The sequence below is a fragment of the Nicotiana attenuata genome, unplaced genomic scaffold (assembly GCF_001879085.1).
Source record: "Nicotiana attenuata strain UT unplaced genomic scaffold, NIATTr2, whole genome shotgun sequence".
NCBI lineage: Eukaryota > Viridiplantae > Streptophyta > Magnoliopsida > Solanales > Solanaceae > Nicotiana > Nicotiana attenuata.
Genome location: NW_017670886.1, coordinates 115033 through 136360, shown reverse-complemented (window position 1 = coordinate 136360; position 21328 = coordinate 115033). Strand labels below are relative to the sequence as shown.

The window sequence follows — 21328 nt, the reverse complement described above, 5'->3', positions numbered from 1 at the left end:
CGCCAGATTTCGGGCATGATTAGCCCCGTGTGATGTATTATGACTTGTGTAAATCGTTGGTTTAGGTTTTCAGGGAAATCGGAACGAATTTGGAAGAACAATTCTCAGTTTGAAGCTTTAAATTTGAAAGGTTTGACCAAGATTTGACTTGATTGTATATGATCTCGGATTGGAATTTTTATGATTTGATTAGCTCCGTTAGGTGATTTGGGACTTAGGAGCGTGATTGGTATGCGTTTTGGAAGTCCGTGGAAGGTTAAGGCTTGAATTGGCAAAATTGAGATTTTGGCATTTTTCGGTTGATAGGTGAGATTTTGATATAGAGGTCGGAATAAAATTCCGAGAGTTGCAGTAGCTTCGTTGTGTCATTTGGGATGTGTGTGCAAAATTTCAGGTCATTCAGTCGTGGTTTGGTTGGGGTTTTTATCAAAAGCGTAATCTAGGAGATTTTGGATTCTTAGGCTTGAATCCGATACGAATTTGGTGTTTTAATGTCGGTTTGAGCGTTCCGAAGGTTGGAACAAGTTTGAATGATGTTATGGGATAGGTTGGCATGTTTGGTTGAGGTCCCGAGGGCCTCGGGTGAGTTTCGGGTAGTCAATCGGACCATTTCATGTTGGAAAAATTGCAGAAAATTGCAGGTTTTGGCTCCAGCTCTATTGCAGGTGTTTCCTCTTCGCGATCACGTGAGGAGGCTCGCGATCGCGTAGAGTTATTTCAGGGGGCATCCAGGTTTCTCTTCGCGTTCGCATAAATAGGGTCGCGGTCGCGTAGGTTTATGTTGCTGTGAAGCGCGGTCGCGTGGTATCAGTCGCGATCGCGTAGTTGGAAGATTCTGAGCATCGCGTTCGCGTGAGGGTATACGCGATCGCGTAGTGTAAAATGTGGGCTATGCTTCGCGATCGCAAGGCGTTTTCCGCGATCGCGAGTAAGCAAAAGTGAGAGCTGGGCAGAATGTTTTAAAGGCTCATTGTCACACCTCCTTTTTACCTACACCCCGCAAGGGTATAATAAAAGGGGTTTTTCCAATTGAAGGACAATCGAAACGGGATTCGTTTATTTAAAAGATTCAGAGTCGCCACTTGGGAGATTTATGGTGTCCCAAGTCACCGGTTTGAATCCCGAATCGAGGAAAGGGTTTGACTCTGTATTACAGTCGCGAACCAGAAATCCGAGTAAGGAATTCTATTAACCCGGGAGAAGGGATTAGGCACTCCCGAATTCCGTGGTTCTAGCACGGTCGCTCAACTACTATATTTGGCTAAAATCTTATTTTTCATATATGTTATCCTTATGGTGCAATTTTAACATTATTACCGCTTTTAGTTGGATCTTTTTAAGAAAATGAACGTCGTTTAAAAACGTATTTTTGGATCACGTCACATGAAATGCACCCGGATCCTCAACACATTCTCACTCAACGTTTTGGGATTTGGATTTGGGTCGCATGAAATGCGCACCCATATTAAGGAAGGTAAAATTATTAAAAACGCGCCTAAAGCGACTAACGTGTTTTTATCTTTGCGGGAGGCCGTGAAAATTGGCTAAACGGCACGTCCCGAATTCTAAGTATTTTAATATAAGCATTTAATGAGGGCCCCCGCAATTTGGCGAGGCTCATCTCATTTTTTATTTAAAGGCCAACCTAAAGCAAACTAAGGTTTTCTATTTCTTTGTCTCTAAAACGGGCCTAATTAATTTGCATTTATAAAGTCGGGCCTCGAGTTCAAGTTCGAAATCAAACAAAAGGGAGGGCCCTCTTAATTTGAACCCGCTACCTAACTCGAAAACCCGCTACCTAACTCAAATTTATATTGCAAATTAATCCCCATGATCTTAAAATATTTTCAGCCTCCAATGATTTTGTTGGGCCTCAATGGTTGGCCCATGACTGTGGACACGCAATCAGATTCATTAAGTTAATGGATTAATACTATGAATTCTGAGAATTTATCTGGAGGCCCAAGATGGTTAACTAACATGGTTACTAACTCAATATTGAAATTTCGATTTCAGAACCAGCTTTTAACTGCCTACGCTGGTTTGGATACCAGTTCTACCGTCATTCACACAAGGAAATGAGATTAAAGCAGGAAGATTATCATATGCAGTACTTATAAAATGACAAAGGCGAGTAATCTGATGATTAGCAGAATCAAATGATAAAAAGTGAAACTATTTATACCACTAAACCAGTTGAGATCATTTTTTGAAAGCCAAGGTGAGATCATATGATGTATCGATTAAACTATTGAATAGTTTAAACCACAATACTGATTTTGGATCTATTTTCCAAACCTGGACGTGGATTTATATACTAAAAAATGGTTTCAGGCCTAATTTCAGCACTTCGTTTAAACCTATGCGAATTATTTCTAAATCCAGTGGCCATGGATTCAACTCTGCCTTAGTATTAGAGTTCCATCTAAAATCTAATTGCACTAACAGCTATACTAACACAGCTAAATGTTGAATGCTATTTTATATGCTACAATAACTAGACCGCTTCAACTACAATAACTAAATGTTAAATGCTAACATGATCTACAGTTCGTAGCCGATGTAGTCCAGCCCAATTATACAGTCCAGTTATACCAAACATCAAGAGTTCCAATTTGTCAAGTTCTAAATATTGCTACTACACGACCTAACATGAAGACTAATGTATACACAAGCAAAACAGAATAAGAATATATGAACAAATAGAGACGTAGGCATCTCGAGCCCTTAAGTCAGCCTATTATTTTCAATCAAAACTTTAGCTACAAGTTCCTTAGCTCTTAGGCCATGGTAGATCAAATGAGTACCTGGAAGTTACAATAATGAAGAAGGAGCAGTCAGTAGCAGCAAACAACAAGTTCAGCAGCAATAAAGTAGCAGTTCAACAAGCCAAGAAAACCACAGCAAAGTCTGGAATCCCAGCAATGAAACAGCCAATAGACAGCCCAAAATTGACTTGAACAAGCCAAATTCAAACTTGAAACCAAACCAGGAAGTGTTTGAAACCCAAATCAACCAATAAACTAACTGAAAATAATTTGAACAGACTCAAACAAACTAGAAATTGGTTCCAGGATACTCAGGAAACTTCAGGTGCAAAACAGCCAATACCAGTTGAAATCAGAACCCAAAATCTCAATAAAACAGTGGTGTTTTCTCAGGTCTTAAGATGTTCAAGTGTTAAGGTGTTCAGGTGTTCTTTAGCTCTCGAAGTGTTCCTAAGGTGTTCTCTAGCTCTCCAAGTGTTCTCTTTCAGGTGTATCTCAGGTTCTTTTCTAGTGTCTATCTCCGTCTCTCTTTTTTCTCTTTCTCTCTATTTCGTATCCCCCCTTTTTCTCTCTAAGTGTCATTCTATATAAAACTCTTTTTTTCCAATTTCCAGCTCCTAAGAGCACTTCACAAACCTGCCATTCCCACTTCTAATTAAAAATCCCTTACCCCATCATATTCCCTGATTTCCCGCCCAGACTGTCAGCCCCATTAACTCCCTTTTCCTTTTATTAAATTCAAACATGGTATGGGCAGCCTGTTTTTAATCCACGCGTGCCCTGACAACAGTGCTGTCATGCCACCTAGTTATAATTCCCTTAATTCTATTAATTAGCCCTTAAGCTTCTCATTTAATCAATAAGCCCCTGCTACTTAATTCCAGAACTAGCCTGGGTTAGTTTTGACCCAAAGCTAACCAAGTTTAGGTTTACAGCTAATCGACCCAATCTATTGACTCTTTTTAATCCTATTAAACCAACAAACACATTCCAAAACAAACCAACAGTTCAACATGGTAACTAAGAAATACAGGGAATTCGGGTAATCTCAAACAAAGGTCCAAATAACTACAAAATTCGGACTAATAGATAAACCTATTCATTAATTTAACAGTTTATAATACATGCTTAAAAAAAACTGATAAAACTGGACCAAATAAAAAGTCCGAAAGAGAAGGAAGAAATAATTGACAAGGGCAAACAAAAATGGCAGACAAAATTTAATAATGAAAGGATGGGGAAGGGATACCTCAGAAATTCAACTGGACTCGAATCAAAACTTTGGTAGGTCTTTAATTTCCGGTCGGACTAGACCTTAAGCTTGTATTTTCAAGTGAAAACCCAAGAATAAGGTCCAATCTGGCCGAAAAAATCCTTATAGACCTTTTGTATTTTAGGGTTCGTGAACTTAGGGTTCAGATTTGATATTCGAGCAATTTGAGGGGGGTTCGGGGAGAGCTGGTAAGGGACTTGGGGTGAGGGTAGTGTGGTGATCATCTGGTGTTGATTTGAGGCTAAGGGGAGGTGGCGCCGCCACCAGGGGATTTTGTGGCGGCGCTAGGGTTTCTGGACTTAAACTAATATTTGAAGGGTTCTGAGTCGATTCGAAGGAAGATAAGGGTGGATCGGGGATGGGGAGGTCGAGGTGAATCGACGGTGTAATTTTGGGGCTGTTTGGACGCCGACCACCGCCATAGGCGATTCCCGACGCGGTGGTGGGCGGTGGCGTTAGGTTTCGTCTCTGAAGGTTAGAGACGAAGGCAAAAGGGAGGGTTTGGTTTGGGGGGGGCGGGTCTGTTTGGAAATATATATATATATGAAGGGGTGGAATGAATCCAGGCCGTTAGATCAATTAAGATCAATGGCCAGGATCATTTGACTTAACGAAACGGCGTCGTTTAGACGTCTCTGAGACCGGATCGGTCCTTGATGGGAATGGGTTGGGCGCGGACCGTGTTATGAGAACGTCTTTGGATCGTTGGATCAAGACGAAATGAATGGTTCAGATCACATCACGCCCAAACGACGTCGTTTGGTTTCGCTGGTGGCAGGCTGGGTTGGGACAGGTATTGGGCCGAGTAAGGGGTCGGTTTTGACCGGGTTTGGGGTAAATTTGGTTTGGGCTTTGGATTGTTGGCCCAAATCCGGATCCCTTTGTTTTCCTTTCATTTTCTAAAATTCTAATTAAAATAAAAATACAAACCTAAATTAAACTAATTAACTCTAAATAGTAATTTTCACAAAATAACTACATGTTAAATTTAAAACAAAATTACACAGTTCGACATTTTAACACTAAAATGCGAAGTATGTTATTTTTTGTGATTTTTTCATTTTTTGTAAAAACAAACACTTTCTTAATTAACCCTAATTGTAAAAATTAAATCCTAAATGCAAAAATGCAATTTATTTTTGTATTTTCTTATTAATTTTACTCAAATAAACGTGCACACGCAAATGCAAACAATAACAAAAATATCACGAAAATTCACAAAATTGCACACAATAAAACAAACATTTTTGTTTTGATTTTGTGGGAGTAATTCATGTGAGGCAAAAATCACGTGCTCACACTCATTTCCGCAAATTTGAGGCTAAGTTCCTCCATTGTTGGTCGATTTTGAAGCTTTTTGAAGAGGATTGAAGAGGGATTCAAGGGAATCACCTGGAGATTCGACGCGCGTGGAGGCCGATTTGATAAGCAAAGGCGTCGCGAGCTAGAGATTTTGCCGGTTCGAGGTGAGTAATGATTGTAAATGATGTTCTGAGGGTTTGAAACCCCGGATTGCACATCGTAGTGCTATATTGAGGTGAGGCACACGCTTGACGACGAGCGTGGGGTCGTGTACTATTGGGGATTGTAGCTTGGTCCGTCCCGATTGATGATTTACCGCGTATTTGACTGAAACTTATTTGTTGTCATCATGATTTGGGCTGATTGCCATATTTGGGCTTCGTGCCAACTATTTGAACCCTTCGGGGATTTTTATTACTATTTCCTCACTGCTTTGACTTATTAATGGAACCCACGCATGTTATTTTCCACTGTTTTACCACTCAGCCGTTTTTACTCCTTTTTGAGACTTAAACGATATTTCAAATGATGTTTTGGGCTAAGAAATACTGTTTTACTAATGCCCAAGGGGCTTGTGAGTATTTTTGACTGAGTAAGGCCGAGGGCCTAGTTGTGAGGAAACACTGATACTGATTGAGGCCGAGGGATTGAGATATGTACGCCACGATGTAGATTGCTGATATTGCTTATGAGGCCGAGGGCCTGAGATACATATATACGCCACGAGGTGGCTTGACTAATATGAGGCCGAGGGCCTAGATTTGATACCATGAGATGGCTTGATATTGCGCGTGGGTCGTAAGGGGCCCCTCCCGGAGTCTCTACAACCCCAGTGAGCGGGGGTACCCATTGTGAGGTGAGATATAGTCCGAGGGACTAACATTATTCTATTTGATAGCCCGAGGGGCTGGTATTGTTCTGTGTGATTGCCCGAGGGGCTGGTACCGATCTTTGTGATTGCCCGAAGGGCTGATATTGTTCTGAGATATTGCCCGAGGGGCGAGGTTGTTGACATTGTTCCCGAGGGGTGAATCTTTATGTGTTTATCTTTCATATTTACTGTCATTTATCTGTTAAACTATGGTTTTGAGCCCGAGAGGCGGATTTGTATGCTTATATGCACTAACTGTTTTGGAATTCATTTGCGTAACTGTTGAAAAGTCATTTTTAAAGAAATCTAAACTGAGCTAAGATATTTTAAAGAGATTCTACAATTTCTCTGCTTTCTCACTGGTTTTGAACTGCTTCTATACAACATGTTGATATGGTATTTCCACACCCGGTAGCGGGTTTTGGCTGATCGGAGGCAGAGTCATCAGAGATTTGCCAGGTAGCTGCCGGCGTTCGCAGCACTGCCCTTCTCTCTCCTTCTCTCATTAGTTTGTATTTAGGCTATTTCAGCTAGCACTTAGTTGTATTACAGATCTTGATAGATGCTCGTGAATTGTGACACCCCGATGTCGGGCTATATTTCTTTCCGCACTGTTTCTTTTAAACTTACGTTATACAATATTTGATTTATTGAAAAGACATTAAATTGACTCATTTAAATTATTGAATTGAATTGGGAGTTGTGTCGGCTGGCCTTGTCTTCACGAGAGGCGTCATCACGACCGGGTCCGATTTGGGGTCGTGACATTGCTCATGACATGTAGAACCTATGAACCTAGAGCTCTGATACCAATCTGTCATGATCCAAAATCTACTAGTCGTGATGGCACCTAACCCAACCGGCTAGGTAAGCTAACTAATAACTATCCAACTTCAATCATATTAGTAAGACAATTAGACAAAAGGAATTATCTGAATCTATTACATTTTTCGAGGACTGGTAGTACAAATCATGAGCTTCTAAGAATGGAATCTACAAAGCCGATATGAAGTCAATGCATCTTCTGTTTGCAAAGTACATAAAAAGAGTTTTAAAATCTAAAGTTACCATGAACAAGAGGCAACTGAGTCTGGATCGCAGGTACACCTTCAATGCTAGCTCCCGCCATGCACAAAGTGCAGGAAGTGTAGTATGAGTAAAACCGACACTATGTACTCGATAAGTAACAAACATAATCTTAGGTTGACAGTAGTGACGAGCTGGAACAAGTTTGGATCCGACACCAATAACCAACAACAATTCATAACAACGTAAAGCATATAAATAAGGAAGTAACTCAGAGATAAAATGCTCATCTTTTTCACAATTTTTCGAAAATAGTTCTGCTTTTCATGAATATCAGTGAAAACCCAAATCCTTTACCGAAATCCTTGAGAATATGAGATAGTTTGAAAATTGTAATTTTTTTAAAAATCCTTTCCCCAATAACTAAAATGTTTTATTTTCTTGCCAAATAGCAAGTGTGAAATACCTTTCTATGCCCACATATCAATGTGTCTAAAGTCAATAATGAATGACGTAATACAGTACAACATGAGGAAAAATGCATCTCTGTGCAAATATGTCATGTGTGCATGCCAATGATATGTATCTTAGAGATGAATCTTGCACTCACACTTTCAGAGTACTCAATCTCATTGGCTCAAACTTTCTACTCATCATGCTCAACCACTCAGTACTGTATATGACCAATTCAGCCCAGAGAAGATCCATCCCGGAATATATACTTCAACTGACCATCAGTCACTCAGTACCGAGGAAGGACATGTCGGCCCCATGGAGAAGATCCATCCCCGGGTATATAATGAATACTCAACCACTCGGTACTGTATATGTCCCATACGTCCTAGAGAAGATCTATCCTGGAATATATACATCACTGACCATCAGTCGCCAGTACCGAGGAAGGCCAATCCAGCCCCATGGAGAAGATTCATCTCCAAGTATATAATGCTTCGGACAAGATCCATGTCTAGGGAAGATCCATCCCTCAATATAATCAACCGCGATCACTAGGGGTGTACAGACTTCGGAGGGGCTCCTACTGCCCAAGCGCTATAATCTGCACGGACAACTCATGTGCTATAGTATCAATATCAGAATTCGCATGGACAACTCACGTGCTATAGTATCAATAACCTCACAATTAGGCCCTCGGCCTCACTCAGTCATCAATCTCTCTAGTCTTTTTCTCTCGGGCTCACAATGTCATGAAGATAGCTCGAAAATGATGATATGATGTATCAATAAATAACAACAGAGACTGAGATATGATATGTATATGAATGCGTATGAATGAGTATATAAAACAATGAAAGCAAATATTTCAACAGCAGAAATGACCTCGTTGGGCCCCAACATGATAAACATGAAGCCTAGACATGGTGTCTAACATGGATCACAACTCAATAGCTCAAGCATGTGGAAATTCCATGATTACAGGTAAGGTCAGGTAACTACACAAGTACCACAGAAATAACGGAATCACAATTCGCACGGTGCACGCCCACACGCCCGTCACCTAGCATGTGTGTCACCTTAACACTAATCACTTAGCACGTAATTTGGGGTTTCATACCCTCAACACTAAGTTTAGAAGAGTTACTTATCTGGAACAAGCCAATTTCAATACCGAGCAAGCCAAGCGATGCTCCAAAAAGGCCAGCACGCGCGTGGCAACCTCTGAACGACTCAAAACTAGCCAAAATCAACTCAAATACATCAAATAAATCCCCAGGAAACAATTCCAAATGATAAAGATCGAATCCCAAATCAAATCCCGAATCCGGCCAAAAATCGCACCCGGGCCTACGCCTCGGAAACCGACAAAACTCACAAAATCCCATAACCCATTCAATTACGAGTACAACCATACTAGTTTCTCTCAATTCTGACTCTAATTCGATGTTCAAAACTCAACAATTTATATTATGAAACTTTAGGCCAAAACCTCAATTTCCTCTTTAAAATTCATCAACCAAAAGCTAAAATTTAAGATAGATTCATGAAATAAGATCAAAACCAAGTAGAGAACACTTACCCCCATTCACATGATGAAATTTTCTTCAAGAATCGCCTCAATCCGAGCTCCATAGCTCCCAAAATGCAAAAATAGCTGAAACCCTCAAAATAGAGTACTTTATAATCAATGGGCGAATCACGATCGCGAAGAAGAAAATGCACTGCTCCTAAAATACATTATGCGGTCGCGTAATAAGCTGTGCGATCGTGAAGCACAAACTGCTCAGTCTTGAAAAGAACCTACGCGAATGCGGCCCCAGGATCGCGAACGCGATGAAGAAGCCATGAAGACCTGCCCATCTCAGCTCTACAATACGAACCCGTGCACACCTACGCGAACGCGATGTTCGATCTGCAGTAACCTTGCAAATGCAGACCCATATAAGCAAATGCGATGAAGAAACACTCAGCCTCAATTTTTCCTTTACGCGATTGCATCTCATAGTCCGCGATCACGAAGAATACTGGGTGCACCAGACATCAGCAGAATCAGTAGTGAAGAATGAAGGAAAAAATGATCGGAAATCAATCTGAGACACACCCGAGCCCCTCGAGACCCCATCAAAATATACCAGCAAGTTCCATAACATAATACAGACATACTCGAGGCCTCAAAACACACATAATAACACCGAAACGATGGATCACGCCTCAACTCGAAATCAATGAACTTTGAAACTTCAACTTCCACAACCGATGCCGAAACTTATCAAATCACGACCGATTGGCCTCAAATTTTGCACACAAGTTACATTTGACATTACAGACCTGCTCCAACTTCCAAATCAAAATCCGACCCCGATATCAAAAAAGTCCACTCCCGTCAATCTTTCCAAAATTCCAACTTTCGCCATTTCAATCCAAATTCTACTACGGATCTCCAATCACAATACGGGCGCGGTCCTAAGTCCAAAATCACCCAACGGAGCTAATGGAACCTTCAAAAATCCAATCTGAGGTCAAATACTAAAAGTCAAACTTGGTCGACCCTTTCAAATTTAAAGCTTCTAGCTGAGAATCATTCTTCCAAATTAATTTCGAATAACCTGAAAACCAAAACCGATGATTCACATAATCCATAATACACCATAGAGAGCTACCTATGCCCTCAAAAAACCGTACGAAGTGCAAATGCTCAAAATGATTGGTCGGGTCGTTACAGTGATAGCCTATTTTGTATATATATTTTGTAATATACCAATATTCAAAATAAATACTCTCCAGTTTAATACATAATCTAAAATTAATTTTAAATATTAGCCTTATATTCAATTTTTTATAAAAAATTTGGTCAAAAAAAGAGATTGATAAAATATTCATATTTAATATGCACGAGTTGCAACATAGGATAGGGAGAGTAATTGATACTTGGGAGCCAAACCTCTAAAACAGATTACAAAGAGGAAATGACAATGATTAGAAAAGACATTGTTGACTTCCACGGTGAAATGGAATGTTTCAAGAATTGAACACAAGATTTGTCAAATCTCAGCCGTTGTAGTATTAGTATTAATGGCGCCCATGATCCAACTTCGACCTCACCAAAAATCATGAAATCGAAATCAAAACTCAGTCAGTATACCCCACTGTGCTCGATCTCGTTGGCTTTAGATCTGGATGGAAACTCAAACACGGGCGACCCTCCATTAAATTCGGCGACTCTTTCTTCGCGTTTTATTTATTTGTTTTGGGGATTTTGATATTATGAAAATCTAGATCTAAAAGATGATTTGCATGCTATTTGAATTCCGGTGACTGTGAAATTTCCGATGAAGTTTTCCGGCTAGACCATTTTGGGCAGAAAATCATCTCTTTCTCCAATGAACCTATGTTTGTGCTTGTGGGTCAGATGTATAATTCGGTAGCTAGTCGTTATAATTCATTTGAGGATATAAAATACATATTACAATTTGTGGCTAGCAGCTGATATTAGTTTCTAGCGGATGGCCATAAATGAAGTTTGCTCTTAACAAGTACTTAATCCATTTAATATCAATCCAGACTAAGCTACCGGCCCAAATCCGCCTAACTAGCAGCCCAAATCCTCCCTTTTAGCCCAACCATAGGACTATCCAGAATACAAATGGCGTGAGGTAGCCACTATTTAAGGTGGTATTTATTTTTTATCCAGCAATTTTAATGTTGAGCAAAAATAGCCACTACTCTGTTAAAATTAATTTGAAAAGATATTTTTACCCTGTCTTCCATTATTTTTTTCCCAAACCCTCACTTCTCTCTCTCAAGTTCGATACCCATTATTGATCTCTCAAATTGTGATCTCTCATTATAGAGTAATTTCAACTAATTCTTCCTCTTTATATTTTTCCAAGTGATATAAATAACTACCAGTGTCGCTAAAACTGTTGGTAGTTGGGATTTCCTTCACAAAATGCTTGTGGATGAAAATGAACAGAATGGGTGGCTTTCAGGATTACAAGCACCGATGATCTTTGATTGATGAAATTTGATATACAGTATACATGAGTCCTAAGGGGAAAACTGCAGATAAATGAGTCTCTTTTTATACGAGACTTAGACTAACAAGCTCAAAAGTGTCAGGTTCGAGTTCCAAGTTCAAAAGTTAAGGACAATTGGTCCTGAACTTAGAATTACAAGCTCAAAAGTTAAGGACACTTGGTCCTGAACTTAGACTAACAAGTTCAAAAGTTAAGGACAATAGGTCCTAACTTACAATTACAAGTTCAAAAGTTAAGGACAATAGGTCCTGAAGTCCTGAACTTAGACTAACAAGCTCAAAAGTTAAGGACAATAGGTCCTAAACTTAGGCTAAGAAGCCCAAAAATTAAGGATAATAGGTCCTCAACTTAGACTAACAATCTAAAAATTTAAGGACACTTGGTCCTGAACTTAGACTTACAAGTTCAAAAGTTAAGGACACTTGATCATAAACTTAGACTAACAAGCTCAAAAGTTAAGGACAATAGGTCCTGAACTTAGACTTACAAGTTCAAAAGTTATGGATAGGTAGTCCTTAACTTAGAGTTACAAGCATAGAAATTAAGGACATGTGGTCCTAAACTTCGAGTTCCAAGTTCAAAAGTTAAGGACATGTAGTCTTGAAGTCCTGAACTTAGAGTTGCAAGTTCAAAAGTTAAAGACATGTAGTCCTGAGGTCCTGAACTTAGAGTTGCAAGTTCAAAAGTTAAGGACACTTGGTCCTGAACTTTATGAGCAGAAGGGTATTTTCTTCCGGTCAGGTAAAGTTTACTAAAGCAGTGGCTAATGTCACGACCCGGATTTCCCACCATCAGGAGTCGTGATGGCGCCTACTATTAGGAGCTAGGCAACCCAATTAACTAAATACTTCTTTTAACTACATCAACAATATAACGAAAATGAGACATTTAATATAAGAAGCGGAAATCTTAAATCATAAGTAAATACAACCTCTACCCAGACCTGGAGTCACTAACTCACGAACGTCTATAGAATACTAAATACAAAGTTTGAATAAAAACACAGTACTGTTTGTTCCGGTACAAGGATAACAAACGAAGAGAAAATAGAAGAGACTCTGGCCTGCGAACGCCTGCAAGGCTACCTCGGTGTCTCTGAACAGAAGGCTCGCTCCCAGACTGCTACTGCTACTCAAATGCTGCTCCAACACCTGGATCTGTGCAAAACGATGCACAGAGTGTAGCATCAGCACAACCGACCCCATGTTCTGGTAAGTGCCTGGCCTAACCCCGGCGAAGTAGTGACGAGGCTAGACAGGGCTACCAAACAAACCTGTGCAGTTCAATATATACATATGCAACATAAAAGAATACAGAAATTAACCAGTCAAGAGGGAAGGGAGCATGCTATAGGGGAGGTAACAGTCCGGGTATAAAATCAAAAAGTAGGAAATGAAACTGTACAACTACAATAACCAACGAGAGCAGGAAAATCAACAGTTGCATGGCATCACCCATCGTGCTTTATCATTCTTCCTCACCCAATCAATAATATAAAGTACACGGAAGGCTCCTTCGTGCACTAATAATCATCATAATCGTACACGGTATCACCCATCGTGCTTTATCACTCTTCCTCACCCAATCAATCATATAAAGTGCACGGAATCAACCTTCGTGCTTTTCCTCACATAAACACTCATATCATGGCACAGAATGTTCCTTCGTGCATTAGTAAACATATCATGGCACGGAATGTTCCTTCGTGCATTAGTAAGCATATCATGGCACGGAATGTTCCTTCGTGCATTAGTAAACATATCATGGCACGGAATGTTCCTTCGTGTATTAGTAAGCATCACAATCGTGCACGACATCACCCATCGTGCTTTATCACTCATCCTCACCCAAACAGCAATCACAAACAATGGGGCGAGGGGATAGACAACGGTAATGGAAATCCCGGCAAGGGAAAGCACAAGTAAACAGTTAAATACCGGCAAGGGAACAACAACAACAATAACTTTCACATCCCGGCAAGAGAGATAATCACATCTCTTTCTCTTTCTTTCATTTCTTACTCCATAATTACTTTATCATTCGAGCCAGCGCTCCAAGAGTTTAAAATTCATAATTCTTTCTCATACTCTTCACATTATATAGAAAGCATCAATTAAACAAGAAAAAAGTCACAACAAAATCCGAATAAGCACAAATAAGGACTCACGGTCATGCTAGACACCAGTGTATAGATACTCGTCACCATGCCTATACACCGTACTCAGCATTTAGCAATTAGCAAACAATACTCTAATCCTATTCCCTCAAGCCAAAGTTAGATCAAACACTTACCTCAACTTCCACGGCTAAATCAATCCACAACGATCGCTTTCCCTCTCGAATTCGGCTCCAACTCAATCAAATCTATGAAATAATGACTTTATAATATCAATAATAGCTAAACAAACTAAACCCAAAGCCTAAATATGAATTTCTAAGCTTTCTTCCCAAAATTCCAAAAATCGACCCCGGGCCCGCTTGGTCAAAACATGAGGTTCGAACCAATTCCATGTTACCCATTCCCCCACGAGCCCGAATATATAATTTGTTTTCAAATTTGACCCCAAAACGAGGTCTAAATCAAAGAAAATTAAAAAGCCCTAACTCTACCCATTTCCCCCAATTTTAACCCTAGATAACATGTTTTAGGCCTAAGATTTCAATAGATGATGATAGAAAATGAAGGAAACGAGTTAGATAGTTCTTACCCAAGAAGCTTTGGTGATGGAGAGCTCTAAGAATCGCCTATGGGCTGTGGAGAAGGTGAACTCGTGAGCTTTTGTGAAATAATCCCGACTATTTTGTTTTTTGGACATTTTAAATCACTGGGCAAAAATGCTCTATGCGATCGCAGAAGGAGGATTGCGATCGCATAAGGGAAAGGGGGTGAAGCACTGCGATCGCATGGGTACTGGTGCGAACGCATAGAAGAAAAAGGGGCTAACTTTCCGGATGGGGCTTAATGCTAGGCGATCGCGAAATGAGGAATGCGATCGCATTGAAGGGACTGGCCAAGCTATGCGATCGCGGATCAAGCTATGCGATCGCATAGAACAAAACATGGCACCTGGAAAACTCACACTATGCGATCGCAGAAAGGCCTATGCGATCGCATAGAAAGAACAACTAGACCACTGACTGCAGAAATTCTGCAACACTTCCTAAGGCCAAAAACACCCCGAACCACCTCTGAATCACTCCCGAGCCCTGGGGGCTCCTAACTAAACACACACACTAACTCAACAACATCATACGAACTTAATCGTGCGATCAAATCGCCAAAACAACATCAAAAACTTTGAATTAAGTCTTAAAATCCATGATTTTCTTCCAAGTTTCATAAACCTTCAACTTTAGAACTTTGAGTCCGAAACACATCAAACGACGTCCGATTTCAACCCAATCTCACAGAAAGCGCTTAAACTACATATAAGACCTGTATCGGGCGCCGGAACCAAAATACGGGCCCGATACCAATACTTTCTAATCCATTTTCTTTTCAAATTTTCATATTAATTTCACAAAAAGAATTTCTTTCAAAAATTTATTTCTCGGGCTCGGGACCTCGGATTTCGATTCCGGGCATACGCCCGAGTCCCATATTTTCCTACGGACCTTCCGGGACCGTCAAATTACGGGTCCGGGTTCATTTACCCAAAATGTTGACCAAAGTCAACTTTAATCATTTTAAAGCCACAATTTAGCAAATTTCACATAATTTAACATATAAGCTTTCCGGCTACGCGCCCGGACTGCGCACGTAAATCGAGGTGACTAAAAGTGAGGTTTCCAAGGCCTCGAAAGCACGGAAAAAGGGAGAATACCGGTGATGACTCTTTGGGTCGTCACATTCTTCACCTCTAAAACAACCGTTCGTCCTTGAATGGACAAAAGAAAGAAGTACCTGAGTCGGGAAATAGATGGAGATAACGGCTCCGCATATCAGACTCGGACTCCCAGGTCGATGCCTCAGGAGGCTGACCTCTCCACTGAACACGCACTGAAGGAAAACTCTTTGACCTCAACTGTCGAACCTGCCGGTCTAAAATAGCCACCGGCTCCTCCTCATAAGACAGATCCTTGTCCAATTGGACAGTGCTGAAATCTAATACATGCGATGGATCGCCGTGATACTTCCGGAGCATAGATACATGAAACACTGGATGCACGGCTGACAAGCTAGGCGGCAAGGCAAGTTTATAAGCCACCTCTCCCACACGATCGAGAATCTCAAATGGACCGATGAACCTGGGGCTAAGCTTGCCCTTCTTCCCGAATCTCATCACGCCCTTCATAAGCGATACGCAGAGCAATACTCGCTCACCAACCATGAAAGCAACATCTCGGACCTTGCGGTATGCATAACTCTTCTGCCTGGACTGAGCTGTACGAAGACTATCCTGAATAATCCGGACCTTATCCAAGGCCTCCTGAACCAGATCCATACCCAATAACCGAGCCTCTCCCGGCTCAAACTATCCGACTGGAGACCGACATCACCTACCATACGATGCCTCATATGGAGCCATCTGAATGCTGGACTGGTAGCTGTTGTTGTAGGCGAACTCTACTAACGGCAAAAATTGATCCCACGAGCCTCCAAAATCAATGACACAGGCTCGGAGCATATCCTCTAGAATCTGAATGGTCCTCTCGGACTGACCATCCGTCTGGGGATGAAATGTTGTACTCAACTCAACCTGGGTGCCCAACTCTCGCTGAACTGCTCTCCAGAAATGCGAGGTAAACTGCGTACCCTAATCCGAAATGATAGATAGCGGCATCCCATGAAGGCGAACAATCTCCCTGATGTAGATCTCAGCTAATCTCTCGGATGAATAGGCGGCTGCAACAGGAACAAAATGCGCTGACTTGGTCAGCCTATCAACAATGACCCAAACTGCATCAAACTTCTTCCGAGTCATCGGAAGTCCAGTAACGAAATCCATGATAATCCTCTCCCACTTCCACTCGGGAAGCTCAATCCTCTGAAACAAGCCACCAGGTCTCTGGTGCTCATACTTAACCTGCTGACAGTTCAAGCATCGAGCCACATATGCAACTATATCCTTCTTCATCCTATGCCACCAATAGTGCTGCCTCAGATCCTGATACATCTTCGCGGCGCCCGGGTGAATAGAATACCGAGAACTATGGGCCTCCGCTAAGATCAACTCTCGAATCCCATCAACAATGGGCACACAAACTCGCCCCTGCAATCTCAACACACCATCATCATCTAAGGTCACCTTCTTGGCACCTCCACGCTGCACCGTGTCTCGCAGGACACACAAATGGGGATCATCAAACTGCCGAGCACGAATACGCTCCAATAATGAAGAACGAGCAACCGTGTAAGCTAACACTCTGCTAGGCTCAGAAATATCAAACCTCACAAGACGATTTGGCCAAGGCCTGAACATCCAAAGCAAGCAACCTCTGGCTGACTGGAATATAAGCAAGACTACCCATGCTGGCGGACTTCCTACTCAATGCATCGGCCACCACATTGGCCTTTCCCCGGTGATACAAGATAGTAACATCATAATCCTTCAACGGCTCTAACCACCTCCTCTGCCTCAAATTCAACTCCTTCCGCCTGAACAGGTACTGAAGACTCTTGTGACCGGTATACACCTCACACGTCACACCATATAGATAATGCCTCCGAATTTTCAAAGCATGAACGATGGCTGCCAACTCAAGATCATGAACCGGATAATTCTTCTCGTGGATCTTCAACTGCCTCGAAGCATAGGCAATGACCCTGCCGTCCTGCATCAATACTGCACCAAGCCCAATACGGGGAACATGACCATAGACTGTATAAGGCCCTGATCCTGTGGGCAAAACCAATACCGGTGCTGATACAACGTGACCCAGAAATGCAACCGAACTCAACCAGAACTCACATGTTGAGAACTTAGCATATAACCGACCATCCTTCAGAGTCTGAAGAACTACTATGAGGTGTTGCTCGTGCTCCTCCTGGCTACGGGAGCATATCAGAATATCATCCATAACGACTATCACGAACGGTTCCAAGTAAAGCCTTAACTCTCGACTCATCAAATCCATAAAAGTTGCTGGGGCATTTGTCAACCCGAATGACATAACCAAGAACTCATAATGCCCGAACCGAGTGCGGAAAAACTATCTTAGGGACACCGAATGTCCTAATCCTCAACTGATGGTAACCAGATCTCAAGTCTATATTTGAAAACACCTTGGCACCCTGAAGCTGGGCGAATAAATCGTCGATCCTCGGCAGTGGATACTTGTTCTTTATTGCCACTTTGTTCCATTGCCGGTAATCAATGCACATCCTCATCGAACCATCCTTTTTCTTCACAAATAACATCGGCGCATCCCAAGGCGAAACGCTGGGTATAATGAAACCCTTCTCAAGCAAATCCTCCAGCTAATCCTTTAACTCTTTCAACTCTGGCGGGGCCATGCGATACGGCGGAATGGAAATGGGCTAAGTGCCCGGAGCCAGATCAATACAAAAATCGGTATCCTTGTCGGGCGGCATACCCGGTAGGTCTGAAGGGAAAACCTCGGGGAACTCCCGAACAATAGGGACAGAATCAATAGAAGGGACTTTTGCGCTGGAATCGCGAACATACGCCAGATAAGCTAAACACCCCTTCTCGATCATGCGTCGAGCCTTCACATATGAAATAACACTGCGAGTGGTATGACCTGGGGTCCCTCTCCACTCCAAACGGGGCAAATCTGGTAAAGCCAATGTCACGATCTTGGCATGGCAATCCAAGATAGCATGATACGGGGATAACCAATCCATCACTAATATAACGTCAAAATCCATCATATCTAAGAGCATCAAATCAACACGGGTCTCAAGACCCCTAAACACCACAACACAGGAACAAAGAACTCGGTTGACCACTATAGAATTACCCACCGGTATAGATACATAAACAGGAATACTCAAGGTATCGCTAGGCATAACCAAGTAGGGTGCAAAATAGGACGACACATATGAATACGTAGACCCAGGGTCAAATAGCACTGAAGCGTCTCTATCACAGACCAGAATAATACCTGTAATAACAGCATCTGATGACTCAGCCTCTGGCCTGGCTGACAAAGCATAACACCGGGGTTGGGCCCCACCTCCCTGAATCACATCTCTAGGGCGGTCGGCTACTGGCTGGCATCTACCTCTGGCGGTCTGAGCTCCACCTCTATGACCTCTACCTCCACATCTGGCTGGCTGGGCAGGCTGAGGAATCTCTGGTGCCAGAATCCTAATACGAGAACTCTGATACTGAGAGCTGCTCGAAGCTCGAGGGAAAAATCTGACAATGTGCCTCGGGTCACCACAAGTATGGCAAGTCCTCGACTGCTGCGGCTGTGCACCCCTCAATCTCGGGCAAACCCTCCTGTTGTGACCATACTCACCACACCCATAACATCTACACGAACGCTGCAGCTGAGGAAACTGAGGCTGACCCTGTCGACCTGAATAACCACCTGAAGTACCATGAGTTAAATGGGGAGCTGACTGAAAGGGCCTGGGAGGATGGCCTCTACCATAAGTACATCTACCTCAAGACGAGGTACCACTGAATCTGCCTGCATGACGGGGCCTCTTATCCGACCTATGACCGCCTCCCTGTGGCAGTACCACCTCAACTCTACGGCCCACATTGGCCGCCTCCTGAAAAGTGATCTCACTCCCGGCCTGAGCCACTGTACCCGACTGACCTGCCACCGTTGGCTGAACCCCTGGAAGAAAACCCACTCGAATGACGCTCTCCACAAAGCCTACCAACCTGACCAAAGCGTCCTGAAGACTGGGGTGGCTATGAACCCCTCTAGGACCTGAGCTGGGCCCACCAGAACTGCTGGGGCTGGAACCTCCTCGTCATGATCAATCTGAGGCTCCGCCACTAGGACTACTGCTAGGGGCTAAGCTCTGCCCCTGCCTCTACCTCTGGCACGGCCTCGGCCTCTGCCCCTCGTGGAAACTGCTGCTGGGGGCTCGGCCTGCTGAGCGGTAGAAGAGGAAGCGCGTATTCTCGCCATCTACGAAAGAATAGAGTAAAATTCAATCGGTGTTTGAGAAACAGAACGCACGACATGAAAGAACAAATGTGAAGTTTTCCTAACTCTGTAGCCTCTGGGGGATAAATAAAGACATCTCCGTACCGATCCCTCAGACTCTACTGAGTTTGTCCGTAAGTTGTGAAACCTATGTAACCTAGTGCTCTGATACAAACTTGTCACGACCCAGATTTCCCACCATAGGGAGTCGTGATGGCGCCTACTATTAGGAGCTGAGCAAGCCAATTAACTAAAAACTTCTTTTAACTACATCAACAATATAACGAAAACGAGACATTTAATATAAGAAGTGGAAATCTTAAATCATAAGTAACTGAAAACAAATGCGAAATTTCAAATACAACCTCTACCCAGACCTGGAGTCACTAACTCATGAACGTCTATAGAATACTAAATACAAAGTTTGAATAAAAAAATAGTATTGTTTGTTCCGGTACAAGGATAACAAACGAAGAGAAAATAGAAGAGACTCCAGCATGCCGACGCCTGCAAGGCTACCTCGGTGTCTCTGAACAGAAGGCTCGCTCCTAGACTGCTACTCAAATGCTGCTCCAACACCTGGATCTGTGCAAAAAGATGCACAGAGTGTAGCATCAGCACAATCGACCCCATGTGCTGGTAAGTGCCTGGCCTAACCCCGGCGAAGTAATGACAAGGCTAGACATGGCTACCAAACAAACCTGTGCAGTTCAATATATACATATGCAACAGAAAAGAATACAGAAATTAACCGGTCAAGAGGGAGGGGAGCATGCTATAGGGGAGGTAACAGTCCGGGTATAAAATCAACAAGTAGGAAATGAAACTGTACAACTACTATAATCAACGAGAGCAGAAAAATCAACAGTTACACGGCATCACCCATCGTGCTTTATCACTCTTCCTCACCCAATCAATAATATAAAGTACACGGAATGCTCCTTCATGCACTAATAATCATCATGATCGTACACGGCATCACCCATCGTGCTTTATCACTCTTCCTCACACAATCAATCATATAAAGTGCACGGAATAAACCTTCGTGCTTTTCCTCACATAAACACTTATATCATGGCATGGAATGTTCCTTCGTGCATTAGTAAACATATCATGGCACGGAGTGTTCCTTCGTGCATTAGTAAGAATATCACGGCACGGAATGTTTCTTCGTGCATTAGTAAATATGTCATGGCACGGAATGTTCCTTCGTGCATTCGTAAGCATCACAATCGTGCACGGCATCACCCATCGTGCTTTATCCTTCATCCTTACCCAAACAGCAATCACAAACAATGGGGCGAGGGGATAGACAACAGTAATGGAAATCCCGGCAAGGGAAAGCACAAGTAAACAGTTAAATCCCGGCAAGGGAACAACAACAACAACTTTCACATCCCGGCAAGGGAGATAATCACATCTCTTTCTCTTTCTTTCATTTCTTACTCCATAATTACTTTATCATTCGAGCCAGCGCTCCAAGAATTTAAAATTCATAATTCTTTCTCATACTCTTCACATT

At 42.3% G+C, this 21328-nt stretch overlaps 1 long non-coding RNA gene across 1 annotated transcript; it reads right to left on the bottom strand.

Annotated features, from left to right (window-relative positions):
• Positions 1 to 2517: 2517 nt before the first annotated feature.
• Positions 2518 to 4551, bottom strand: LOC109244214. Its single transcript, XR_002070678.1, has 2 exons — positions 4018 to 4551; positions 2518 to 2807 (listed from the first exon to the last, which is right to left on the bottom strand). It is a non-coding gene; the product is annotated as an uncharacterized LOC109244214 (long non-coding RNA).
• Between the last annotated feature and the right edge of the window lie 16777 nt (positions 4552 to 21328).